Below are 13,851 nucleotides of genomic sequence, written 5' to 3'. Positions count from 1 at the left end.
AGAACTCTTAAAAAACTACAAATGAAACTGCCATTTGACCCAGTTATACCACTCCTTGGCATATACCCAAAGAACTCATCCTATAGCAGAGACACTTGTACATCCATGTTTGTTACTGCTCTTTGCACAATAGCTAAGAGATGGAAGCAACCTAGGTGTCCCTCAATTGATGAGTGGATAATGAAAATGTGGTTCATTTATGCGATGGAGTTTTACTCAACAGTAAAGAAAGATGAAATCATGAAATTTGCAGGTAAATGGATGGAACTAGAAACTGTTATACTAAGTGAAGTAACACAGACTCTGAAATAAAAATTATTTTTTATTTTTTACATTTTAGGTGTATGTATATTTTGCCTGCCAAGTATGTAAGTGCAGCCATGTTGTGCAGTACCTGAGGTGATCAGAAGAGTGGTGTTGGATCCCCTGGAACTGGTGTTCCAAACAGTAGCTGCCATGTGGTGCTGGGAACCTAACCTGGATCCTCTGCAAGAGCAGCCAGTGTTCCTAAACCACTGAACCATCTCTCCAGCCCCTTTGTTTTTATTTTTTAAGACAGAGTCTCACTATGTAGCCCTGGCTGACCTGGAATTCAATATGTAGACCAGGTGGGCCTCAATCTCACAGAGGTCCACCTGCCTCTGCCTCCTGAGCACTGGAATCAAAGGCGTTTGCCACCACCCCTGACCTGCAAGACCATTTGAACAAAATGCTGAGATACTTACTGGAGATGGTCATGGTGCATCCTGACCTTACAACAATTTCTTGCCTTAGCCCCACTTGAAACTGGAAGTGTGAGCACTGATCATAGACTGGCTAAAAATGGAGAAGAATCTGTCATGTGCAGCAACATGGGTGAACAGGGTGGATGTTGTGTTAAGGGAAATAGGTTAAGTATAATTCCCTCATGAGCTCCCATGTAATGTAGAATGCATCGCTGTAGCAGATAATTCCCAGGGAGACTGATGGTTCGTTTTCTCACCTAGACTGGATTGAGTGATATCTGAGATTGGAAGCATACCTCTGGGTGTTCCTGTAAGGATGGTTCCAGAAAGGGTTAGATCATGAGGGTTCTGACCTAATAAATGATTCAATCCACTACTTAAAATTTGAATCTTTTGATTTAGACTTTGAATAGACTGTTGGGATGTGATGGACCATCCTAGTTGAAGGAAGTTCACTGGGGTAGGGTATGTCCTAGAGGGCTCTAGCTTGCCTTGGCCCCCTCCTCTCACTGTTTTGCTCTGCTTCCTGCTTACCATGTGGTCAAGGACCTCATTTGCCTCATGCTCCTGCCACTGATATTTGGGGACTGGTCACCCTGAGTTGAGCCCTCTGAAACTAGCAAAATAACTCCTTTTTTAAAAAGTATCTATGGGGAAGCCAGGCATGATGGTGCATGCCTGTAGTCCCAGCACTGGGAGGTAGAGGCAGGTAGGTCAGCCTGGAGGTGAGTTCCAGGCCAGCTGGGGCTACAGGGAGACCCTGTTTCAAAAAGACCAAAAAAAAAAAAAAAGGTATTTATGAGGCCAGAGAGATGACTCAGTAGTTAAGAGCACTGGTTGCTCTTGCTGAGGACTCAGGTTTGGTTCCTAGCACTCACATGGCAGCTAACAGCCATCCATAACTCTAGTTCCAGGGGATCCAATGCCCTCTTCTGACCTCTGCGGGCATTGTACAACATGGGTGCACTTAAATACATGCACAGAAATTTTTAAAAAAATTATTTCTTATTTGTGGGTGTGTATATGTAAGGGGGTACAGTGTTTGGGTGGGTATGTGACTTTCAATTTAAAAAAATATATTTTAATTGATGTGTATGAGTGTATTGACTGCATGTGTATAAGTGCACCACTGACCTGTAATGCCCACGGGTGTCAGATCCCCTGGAACTGGAGTTAACAGTTGTTCACCATGTGAGTGCTGGAAATTGAACCCAGGTCCTCTGCAAGAGCAGCCAGTGCTCTTAACTGCTGAGCTATATCCATCCTTTGTTTTACTTTTTTTTTTTTTTTTTTTTTGGTCTTTTTGAGACAGGGTCTCCCTGTAGCCCCAGCTGTCCTGGAATTCACTATGTAGACCAGGCTGGCCTCGAACTCACAAACATCCACCTGCCTCTGCCTCCCAAGTGCTGGGATTAAAGACGTGTGCCACCATGCCCGGCTTGTGTTTTACTTTTTAAAAATATTTATTACTTTTGTTTTGTGTGTATGAGTATATTGCCTGCATGTATGTAAGTTCACCTGTGCTGTACAATGCCTGTGGTGGTCAGAAGAAGGTGTCTGATCCCTTGGAACTGGATGGTTGTTAGCCACCATGTGGGTGCTGGAAATCAAACCCGGGTCCCCTGCAAGCATAGCCAATGCTTTTAACTGCTGAACCAGCTGTCCAGCCTCTAGTTTGATTTTTGATCCTCCTTCCATTTTGGGTTCTGGGGATTGAACTCAGGTCATCAGTCTTACTTTCTGAGCCATATTGCTGACCCAGTAATTTCCTTCTTGTAATTTGTTCTGTTAGAGATTTTAATCAGCTGGGGAAAACAACTAATATAGGGGTTTATTCAGGGTACAAATATTAATGAATTTTTTTGGGACAGAGCCTCATGTATCCCAAGCTGGCTTCAAAAACTCACTGTGTATTCAAGGTAGGGACCTCCTTTGTCTACCTCCTAAGCACCAGGATTTCAGGTGTGCACCACCACACCTGCTTTTTGAGGTATTGGGGTTGGAACCCAGGGCTTCATGCATGCCAGACAAGTGCTATTTTTTTCTTTTTTTTAAAGATTGTTTGTGTGTGTGTGTGTGTGTGTGTGTGTGTGTGTGTGAGTGTGACAGAGGACGACTTTTTGGGAGTTGGTTCTCTCTTTCCACTGATTTGAGTCAAGGTTTCTCCTTTTTCTGTCACTGCATGGGAACTTCAGTGGATTCCATTTTCCTCTTTCAGATCACTGTAGATGGGGTGGTGGGATCACAGATAGAAACCACTGAGTCTAGTTTTTTGTTTTTGTTTTTTTGTTTTTTTGGTCTTTTTGAGGTAGGTTCTCCCTATAGCCCCAGCTGGCCTGGAACTCACTCTGGTAGATCGGGCTGGCCTTGAATTCAGAAATCTGTCTGCCTCACAAGTGCTGGGACTAAAGGCGTGCCCCACCACACCTGGCTACATCTTGTTTGATCAGGGATTGAGTTCAGGTCTTCAGGGCTGCATGGCAAGATCTTTTACCTGCTGAGCCATTTTGCCAGCCCCAGTTTTTGTTGTTGTTTTGTTTAATTTTTTTCTTGTGTTTTCAGATAGATCTTGCTATACAGTTCTGAGTAGCCTGGTACTCACTGTGTAGCCCAGGCTAGCCTTGAATCTGTGGCAGTCCTCCTGCCTGAGCCTCTTGAGTATTATAGGCATGAGCCACCATACCCAGCTAGGAAATAAATTTTTAGAAAAGACAGACTAATTTCAAGAGATTATATTGTAAATCATTGTGGTTAGTTACTAATAGTGTGGTCTTGGGAATTGCTGACACTGATCCCCCCACCTCCCTTTGTTGTTTTTTTATTCTCACTCTGTAGCCCAAACTGGTCTCACACTCACGGTGGTCCTCAGCCTCTCTACAAAAGGAGGAATTATAGCATGAACTGCCATGCCCAGCTAGAGAGTAGCCTGATGCTTTCACCAATGATAAGCAGTGTCTGAGACAATGCACTCCAGCTTATTATTTTACTTTATGCGCTCCACGGAATGTGTATTTCGGGTGTATTACACATTTTATATATGGTTATTGTCAACTGAAAAAGGAAAGCATGGCTGGAGAGATGGCTCAGTGGTTAAGAGCACCGACTGCTCTTGTAGAGGACCCAGGTTCAATTCCCAGCACCCACATGGTGGCTGTGAACCATCCTTAACTCCAGCTCCAGGGGACTCCAAAGCCTACCTCTGACCACTGAGGCATTTCACGACATGGGTGCACTCACATATATGCAGGCAATACACTCTTACACATAAAATAAAAATAATAAAAATAAAAAATATATATATATAAATAAAGGAAAGCAAAGATTCAAACTGCAAGATGGGTGTGGTAGTGCAAGTCTTTAGTCCCAGCACTCAGGAGGCAGAGACAGTTACTCTTAGATTGAGGCTAACCTGGTCTACATAGAGAGGGCCAGGCCAGCTACAGGGAGACCCTGTCTCAAAAAGACCGCCCCCCCAAAAAATCAAACTGCATATACTGTGTATACATACATAGACACAGACACAGACATATTTAGGTGTGATATATGCAAGTAGGTTATACATGTGTATACATAGTTCTGGATACAAGTATAATTTAAGAATCAAATTTTTCTAATGTATGTATAATTCTCTGTCTTTTTTTTTTTTTTTTTTTTTTTTTGAGACAGGGTCTCCTGTAGCCCCAGCTGGCCTGGAACTCACTATGTAGACCAGGCTAGCCTTGAACTCATAGAGATCCGCCTGCCTCTGCCTCCCGAGTGCTGGGACCAAAGGTGTGTGCCACCATTCCTGGCTTATGTATGTTTTATTTTGATTTATTTTAAGATAAGTTCTTAATAAGTAGCTCAGATTGACTTGGTGATCCTTCTGCATCAGCATCCCCAATGCTGGTATTATTTATATGAGCACCACACTTGGGGTCATATGTATACATTTATTTGTTTGTGTGTGTGTGTGTTCTCACATGCACACAGGTCCCAAGATGTGCATGTAGAGGTCAGAGGACAACTTGCAGGTATCAATTCACCTTCTACCATGTGTGTCCTGGGGTTTGAACTTAGATCATCAGCCTTGGCAACTAGTGCCTTTATCCACTGAGCTATCTCACTGGTACCCCCGCATCTCCCTCTCCTTTTTTGAGGCAGGGTCTCACTGAAATCTTACTAATTAGGGAATGTTAACTAAGTCATTCAGCCAAAACATTTCTTTTAAAAAAGATTTATTTTGGTGGGGTGTGGTAGCGCATGCCTTTGATCCCAGCACTTGGGAGGCAGAGGCAGGTGGATCTCTGTGAGGCCAGCCTGGTCTACATAGGTGAGTTCCAGGCCAGCTGGGGCTACAGGGAGACCCTGTCTCAAAAAAGACCGAAAAAAAAGATTTACGTATATGAGTGTTTTCCCTGAATGTATGTAAGTGTACCACTTGTGTGCAGTGCTTGCAAAAAGGGCCAGAAGAGGGTGTCAGAATTCCTAAGCTGGAGTTACAGACGGTTCTTAGCTGCTATGTGGGTGTTGGAAACCCAATACAGGCCTCTCTAACAGTGCTCTTAACTGCTGACCATCTCTCCAGCCCTGATGAACATTTTTTGTTCATAATGCTGGGAATAGCATTATGAAACCCAGGCTTTAGTCCATGCTAAGCAAATGCTCTTATCACTGAGCTACATCCCAGCTCAATTCAGTTTCTAAACATAACTTCAATTCTGTACAGTAATTTTTAGAAAAAAGGTTTAATGACTTAATCCTAGAACCAGAATGTTTGTTGTTGTAAGTTCTTCAGATATTAGCCAGATAATCCACCTTATTGTCTCACCATTTCTTTTTTTTTTCAAATATTTTATTTATTATTTTTATTTTATGTATATGTGTATATTTCCTGCATGTAAGAAAGTGCACCTGTGTCATGCAATGCCTGCAGAGGACAGAAGAGGCTGTCAAATCCCCTGGAACTGGAGTTAAGAACAGTTGTTAGCTGCCATGTGGGTGCTGGGATTTGAACCCGGGTCTTCTGCAAGAACAGCCAGTGTTCTTAACTGCTGAGCCATCTCCCCAGTCCCTATCTCACCATTTCTTAGCCATCTAAGCTTTTCATTGTTCCTGGCATTTGTCTGTTCTTTAACTACCATATTTTAGTCACTTGAATATAACATATTCAAGACTGTTAATTCAAGCCCGTATTGCAAAAAAGTATAGTTTATTCCTTAAAAAAAAAAATTGAGACAGATTTTCCCTGTATCCTTGGCTGGCTGGGAACTCACTTAGTAGACCAGGCTGGCCTCCATCTCACAGAGTTCCACCTGCCTCTGTCCCCTGGGGTGCTAGGATTAAAGGTGTGTGGCACCATGCCAAGCTTCTTAAAGTTTTTATGAAGCCTTTTTTTCTTTTTCTGGTACCATGCTGGGGCCTTTACATATGCTAGGTAATTGCTCCACTACTGAGCTACATCCCCCATTCATGGAGTATGAAATATTCTGAATTTAAATGAAATTACAGTGCTGGTCTCAGTGGTGCATTGCCTGTAATTACAGCACTTCTCATGCTGAGGCAGAAAGATTACAAGTTCCACACCAGCCTGAGCTACATAGTAAGTTGGAGGCCAGCTTGGAATATATAGTGAAAGAAGCCATGTGTGAAGAAAAGCAAAAACAAACAATAAAGTTGTGGAAATCTTGTTTAATATAAACTAAAATCTCATGCTTTTAATATACATCTTAACCTCCAGAGTATTCATGAATGGATGTTTATGAGCACATGGGGTAACAAATACAGGATAAAATGAATGGCCTATGCCGCATCGAAGTGTTGTGCCTCGTGCCTAGAGGTGGCAGAAGGAGTGACTTAGAGGAAACTCCCAGTTGTCTGGTCCTGGTGTTGATGACTGCTGAACTCACAGAAAGCTGTTTCTGTTGCTGTGACAAAGTGATCAAGACAAGAGGCGCAGTTTAAAGGAGGAAAGATTTCTTTTGGCTCATGGATTCAGAGGTTTTCAGTTTGTTGTTAGTTGGCTCTGTTACTTTTAGGCCTGTGGTAAGGCAGAAACATGGCGGAAGGGCATGGCAGAACTAAACTTAGTTCATCTCTTGGACAGACACAGTGCACAGCTAGATGGGCCCAGATACACTGAAGGTGTATCTGCACAACCTACTTCCTCCACCTGGGCCTCATCTATTAGTCCATTTAGAATGAACATCAAAGGAGCAAGCCATTGGAATAGTTAGCACTGTTGTGGTCCAGTCACTTCTCAAAAGCCCATCAGCTGACAACCAGGCCATGACCTGAACCTTCAAACTACAATAGCCCCTGAAACTGCCTTGTACATACATGGTCAACACTACTACTGAGGTACATTCCAGCCCCCCCTTTTTTTTTGTTCTTTGAGACAATGTCTAACTGTGTAGTCCAGGGTGGCCTTGAATCCTCCCTCCCCAGCCTTCTAAGTGCTATAATAATAGATATGCACCACAATGCTCAGTTTGAAAACAGACTTGTAGTGCAGAGTTTGTTGATGCCGCAGGGTCTTTCTTTACTTTGCTGAGTGCCCTAGGTTTGCCCGGGTGTGAAAATTGTCAGGTGGCGTGGCTTTCCTCTGCTGTGATTCAAGGCAGGTTTTTGGCTACCATGCTTGAGACCTTTACATAGATCAAGATGTATAAGGGAGCTGAGTCTTGAGTGCTGGGATAAAAGTGACAACCACCTGAGAACAACAATGTAAGGTTGAATATTAATTTTTTGTTTTGTTTTGAGATTGGGTCTCATGTGTCCCAGCCTGGACTTTAAGTTGCTGTGTAGCCAGCAATGACCTTGAACCTTGCTCCTCCAGCTCCTACCTCAAAAGAGCTAGGCTTATAGACAGGCAACATCACTTTTGGTGAAAGATAAATTTCAACTCCTGGTTTCAGGTTTCAACCCGAGACTTCTTGACCCCATAGCATCAGGCCTGAGGCAGGCTGAGCATGGTGATGGCAAGAGCAGTGTGGCGGAGGCATGTACCACAGGGCACCAGCAAACAGAAAGAACCACAGAAAGGGGCCGGATCAAGACACACCTTTCCAAGGCAGCCCCTCACACCAACCCCATGACCAACTTCTTTGACCTGGGCACTCCCATCTCCCATCAGAAGTGTCTACCATCTCCAGTACTGCCATCTTTAATGGTTAACATTGACTGTGGACTCACCAGGACCTAGACTTAACCTAGGAAAGGAGCCTCTGGGTTTGCCCATGAGAGCTTCTTTAGGTTGATTTCTGGGGGTGGCTCCTTGAATATGGACAGCCTGATTTCATGGACAGGCTCATGTCCTGCATAGAAAGTTGAAGTGAGCTGAGCAGCAGTGTCCATCTCCCTCTGCTTCCTGATAGCAGATGTAGTATGAGCAACCACCTCCTGCTCCTGCCACCATGGCTTCCCGCCATGATGGACTGTGTCCTGGAACTGTGAGCCAAAATAAGCCTGCCCGCCCTCCCATCCATTGCTTTTGTCAGTGTTTTATCACAGTCCCGGGAAGCTCTTTAAGATACTCATCAAATTGTGAGTCCATTAGCTAGATGAACCTTTGATGAGGTCTGAGTCCTCATGAGCCACTGAATCTCAAAGTCCCACTTCTGAACAAGCTGTATGGAGATCATGTCTCTCACATGAGCCTTTTTTGTGGTGAGTGGTGTTATATTGTTATATTCAGACCATAGGAACCCCACTAGTCGGCTGTCTACCTGCTTAGCACAGCCCCTTTCTTCCTCGTGGTCCTCTTTATGATTTTCCCGGTACTTTCCAAGACCTGTGAGCAAATCTTTAAACTCATGTTCTTCTTGAATGTTATGTCTTTGGGCATATGGGGATCATCCCCTAGATCTCATAAAGGGATCTCATTCCCCTTTTTACTATACATTGGTCAGTACCCCAATTTTTCACATGACAAAATGGTTGAGACTGCTACTTGCTATTGATCATGGTTGTAATTTACCCTGTTTGATTAAATAATAGCCTTGTGTTTCCTTTCCTTCTAATAGAAGCTCTTTGGTTCTTAAGTCTTTTTAAAAATAACTTACTTGTTGGGTGTGGTGGCAGAGGTAGGAGGATCTCTAAGTTTAAGGCCAGCCTGGTGACACAGTGAGTTCAAGGCTAGCTGGGGTTACAGGGAGTCTCAAAAACACAAAACAAAACCCACAAAAAGCTTATTTATTTGGGAACAGAGAATTTTTTTAATGTGCTTTTATAGAAAATGAAAGGGTGACTAGAGAGGTAGCTCGTCAGTTAAGAGCACTTGCTACTTTTCTTGAAGACTCAAGTTCGGTTCCCAGCACTTTTTGTGGCTCACAATCACCTGAAATGCCAACACCAGCACTCAGATGTGCATACACACACGTGCACATAAAAGCTCGGGGTGGCAGCGTGTGCCTGTAACCACAGCACTGGAGGGCTACAGGCACAGGCAGATCCCTGAAGTTTGTCAACTTGCCAGTCTAGCTAAAATGGCAAATCCCAGGTTCACTGAGAGAATGTGCCTCAAAAAATATGGTAGAGCTGGTCATGGTGACCCCCCCCCCCCCGCCTTTAATTTCAGCCCTTGGGAGGTAGAGGTAGACAATTTTTGTGAGTTCTAGGTTAGCTGGGGCTATAGAGAGAGCCTGTCTCAAAAAAAGAAAAAGGAAAAAGCAGTAGAGGAAGACACCCACCCCAGCAGCCTCTGGCTTCCAAACGTGCCAGCACAGACGGACAACTGCACACGCATAGACAAGTATATAAAATGAATTAATTTTAAACTTAAGACTTAATTTATTGACAGGGAGGATATGTGTGTGTGTGTGTGTGTGTCTGTGTGTGTCTGTGTGTGTCTGTGTGTGTAAGAGGACAACTTGGCTAAAGTTGGCTCTTCTACCATGTGGGATGCCTTCACCACTGAGCTTTCTCACCAACCCTTGTATATGTGTGTGTGTGTGTGTGTGTGTGTGTGTGTGTATATATATATGGCGGGTACTGGGGTTTAAACGTAGGGTCCTATGAAACAAAGTCTGAATAAGTTTCCCAGACTGGCATTGAACTGATTCTGTAGCCCAGGCTGGCCTTGAATTTTTATTTAATTTTTTTTTTTAGTTTTTGAGACAGGGTTTCCCTTTAGCCCCAGCTGGCCTGGAACTTGTTATGTAGACCAGGCTAGTCTGAATCTCCCAGCAATCCACCTACCTCTGCCTCCCAAGTGCTGAGATTATAGACCTGGCCTTCTCTCTTTTTTAAGTATTTTATTTATTTTTAGTTTTTATGTGTATGGATATATTGCTTGCATGTAGGTAGATGCCCCTGTGTCATGCAGTGTCCATGGAGATCAGAAGAGGGCATTGGATCCTCTGGAACTGGAGTTATGGATGGTTGTTAGCCAAGGTGTGGGTGCTGGGAATTGAACCTGGGTCCTCTGCAAGAGTAGCCAGTGCTTTTAACTGCTGAGTCATCTCTTCAGCCCTGTGGCCTTTCTTTTAAAGGCCTGTATTGATGTGTAGTCCAGGCTGGCCTTTAAGTCAGCCTTTCTGCTTCTGCCATGACAATGCTGGGCCAGGCCTGCCCCACCATACCTGGCTCTGTGATTTTTTTCATTTTTTAAAGAGCCAATCATTAAAATATATAAGGTAACAATAAAGGGAATATGATTAAAAACAATAAAACAAAACTTGATAGAAAAAAGCCACTCCCTCTGGCTTAGGATGAGCTCAATAGCAGATACTGGCCTAGGATGCTTAAGGTCCTGATTTCCACTCCTGCATCATGATTATGGAAAAGTCACAGCATCTCTATACATTTGGTAGCACACTCAAGATTTGGGGAAAACTGGTCTCCTGTTTGAAAAAAAGAAAAGGAAAATAGACCAATCTTTCCTTACCTGAAAAATACTCTTTTGTTGGTGGTGGTCTTCTTGAGACAGAGTCACCTTGTAGTCCCAGCTGGCCTGGAACTTACTATATAGACCAGGCTGGCCTTGATCTCAAACAGATCCGCCTGCCTCTGCCTCCCAAGTGCTTGGATTGAAGGTATGTGCCACCATGCCTGGGCCTCTGATAAATACTCTTTAAAAAGGTAATTCCTGGCTGGAGAGATGACTCAGTGGTTAAGAGACAGCATAATGCTCTCGTAGAGGGCCTGAGTTTGATTCTCAGTGCCCACATCAGGCAACTCACAATTTCCTCCAACTCTAGCTCCAGGGAATTTGACACCTCTGGCCAACACTGGCATCTGCACTCTCACACACACACACACACACACACAAATACATAATTAAAAATAAATCTTAAGGGGGCTGGGGAGACGGCTCAACGGTTAAGAACACTGGTTGTTCTTGCAGAAGACCCGGGTTTGAATCCTAGCACCCACATGGTAGCTAACAACTGTCTGTAACTCCAGTCCTAGGGGATCTGATAACCTCTTCTGACCTCTGCGGGCATTGCACAACAAGGGTGCACTTACCTACATGCAAGCAATACATGCATACACATAAAATAAAAATAATAAATAAAAAAAAATCTTAAAAAGGTGTGATTCTTGAATATATTCAATACGTAAGGGATGGACAAATTCTCCCTTGGCCTTGACCTTATGCCAGTGTGAAGGGGAGAGGGTATATTTGTTTGATTCCAGTGTTTCCACCTAAGACCCTAGTACTTGAAACATGCTCGATAATTGTGTGTGTGTATGTGTGTGTAGGTGCGTGTAGGCCAGAGGTCAATGTTGGGTACCTTTTTCAAACACTTTCCACTTTATTTTATTTATTTATTTTTGTTCTTTTTGAGACATGGTCTCCCTTGTAGCCCCAGCTGGCCTGGAACTTGCTATGTAGGCCAGGCTGGCCTCGCTCTCAGAAGAAATCCACCTGTCTCTGCCTCCTGAGTGGTGGGATAAAGGCATGTGACAGCATGGGAACCCATCATCACTTTATTTTTTTTTAAAGATTTGTTTGTGTGTATGTGTGTGTCATGTGTGTACAGGTACTCTTGGAGGCCAGAAGAGGGCATTGGATGGATTCCTGGAACTGGAGTTACAGGCAGTTGTTAGTTGCCATGTGGGTACTGGGAAACAAACTCAGATTCTCTGCAAGAACAGCCTGTGCTTGCAACTGCCGAGCCGCAGTCTCTCCAGCCCTCCACCTTGATTTTTAAGATGACTAACATGCCCCGAAGACCCTGTCTCTATCTTCCTAGCACTGGGAATGCTTACCTTTTATTTTATGTACGTGCAGGGGATGGATTTCAGGTCCTCATGCGTGCAGGGCAAGAACTTTCACTGATTGAACCATGTCTTTGGTCCTGTTTCTTTCTTTTTTAAAAAAAAATTTTATTATCTATATTTTATGTGTACGAGTGTATTGTCTGCATGTATGTGAGTGCACCTGTGTTGTGCAATGCCGCGGAGGTCAGAAGAGGGCTTCGGATTCCCTTGGAACTGGAGTTAAGGATGGTTTGTAGCTGCCATGTGGGTGCTGGGAATCGAACCCGGGTCCTCTGCAAAAGCAGTCAGTGCTCTTAACTGCTGAGCCATCTCTCCAGCCCCTGTTTCTTTTCTTTTCTTTTCTTTTTTTTAATCTTTTTGAGACACGGTCTCCCTTGTAGCCCCAGCTGGCCTGTGTTGGGCCAGGCTGGCCTAGAACTCAAAAGAGATCTGCCTACCTCTGCACCTACCTCTGCCTCCCAAGTGCTGGGATTAAAGGCGTGTGCCACCATGCCTGGCTGTTTGTTTCTTTTTGTCTTTTTGAGACAGGGTCTCCCTGTAGCCCCAGCTGTCCTGGAACTCACTATGTAGACCAGGCTGGCCTCGAACTCACAGAGATCCACTTGCCTCTGCCTCCCAAGTGCTGGGATTAAAGGTGTGTGCCACCACGCCTGGCTCCTGTTTGGTTCTTTTTTAAAAAAATTAAAATCTTGTAAATTCTTTTTCTGATCTCTTTGGGTCAAAGCTGATAACACCCAGCACTGATTTCCCTTTTGTGTCATCGTCTTGCCCCAAACCAGTTCCCAGCATTTGTCCCTCTTGTGTGCACGTGCACGACGTTCTTTGCTCACCTGCTTGATTTTTTTTCACATAGCATTTACAAAGTAATATATCAGTTATTTTTTATGATTATATTTCCCCATAGGACTTCTAGACCTTTACAGAACAGGATATTTTCTGTGTCCTTCCCTGCTCTGCCTATGCCTACCACAGGAATAGGACTTCCTAATTATTTGCTGAAAGAATTAAAGAATAAGCCAGACCTGAAATAAACTTCCAGTACCTACAGTAAATGAAATAGGAGGTAAGATTATTTGTAATTAATATATTTTATTTTAACCCATATATTGAAAGTACCGTTTTAGTACATAATAAAGAAATGAGATATTTACACTTTTTTTTCTCAAATGTATCTGATTTGCGTGTATAACTCGTAAGATTAGCAGTTCAAAAAGATTTCAGAGCCTAGGAGTGTAGCATAGTGTAGAGTGTGTTTTGCTTGCATGGAGCCCTGGGTACACGTCTCAGTTCATATACACAGAAATCTAGATTTGGCGTTGGGGATGTGGCTCAGCAGGCAGAGTGCATGTCTAGCACCCACAAAGCTCTGGGCTCCATCCCTAGCACTCATAAACCAGAAATGGTGATGAACACTTGCAATCCTAATAGTTGTGAGGTGGAGATAGAGGATTGGATGTTCAAGGTCATCCTTAGCTACTCATGAAGAATTCAAGGCCAGCCTGGGCTACATGAGACCCTGTCTTTAAAAAATGAAATAGTCAGCCGGGCGTGGTGGCGCACGCCTTTAATCCCAGCACTCAGGAGGCAGAGACAGGCAGATTTCTGTGAGTTCGAGGCCAGCCTGGTCTACATAGTGAGTTCCAGGACAGCTGGGGCTACAGGGAGACCCTGTCTCAAAAAGACAAAAAGAAAAAAAAAAAATAGTCAAAAGTAAAGTAAATTGAAATATGTAAGCTCTGTTTTTGTTTCTTGAGAGAGGAGCTCTGTATTTGAGGCTAACTTCTAACTTAAATCCTCCTGCCTCAGCCTCCAGTGTGTTAGTAGTATAGGTGTTTGCCATTATATCCTGCGCCTAATATAATGTGAGTTGTCAGATAACTGAATTATGTTGATTTTTTTTCTTTCTATTTCAGTTTTAATT

The 13,851-nt window shown here is 43.6% G+C and overlaps 1 protein-coding gene across 9 annotated transcripts in view; it reads left to right on the top strand.

The window, feature by feature from the left end:
• The window catches only part of LOC103734307 (putative zinc finger protein 812), a 42,480-nt gene that overhangs the window by 16,194 nt on the left and 12,435 nt on the right, over positions 1-13,851 (top strand). For 6 of the 9 annotated variants that reach the window (XM_008833190.3, XM_029563547.1, XM_029563548.1 and 3 more), the window contains exon 3: positions 12,835-12,993. The exons of the other annotated variants lie outside the window; for them this stretch is intronic. The gene's annotated coding sequence lies outside the window, so the exon portion shown is untranslated. The remainder of the gene's footprint in view (positions 1-12,834; positions 12,994-13,851) is intronic. 9 annotated transcript variants of the gene reach the window in all.

This window comes from Nannospalax galili, unplaced genomic scaffold, assembly GCF_000622305.1.
Source record: "Nannospalax galili isolate Female #2095 unplaced genomic scaffold, S.galili_v1.0 scaffold1736, whole genome shotgun sequence".
Taxonomy (NCBI): Eukaryota; Metazoa; Chordata; class Mammalia; order Rodentia; family Spalacidae; genus Nannospalax; species Nannospalax galili.
Note: the sequence above shows the minus strand (reverse complement) of the source record. Positions and strands in the feature narration are given on the sequence as shown.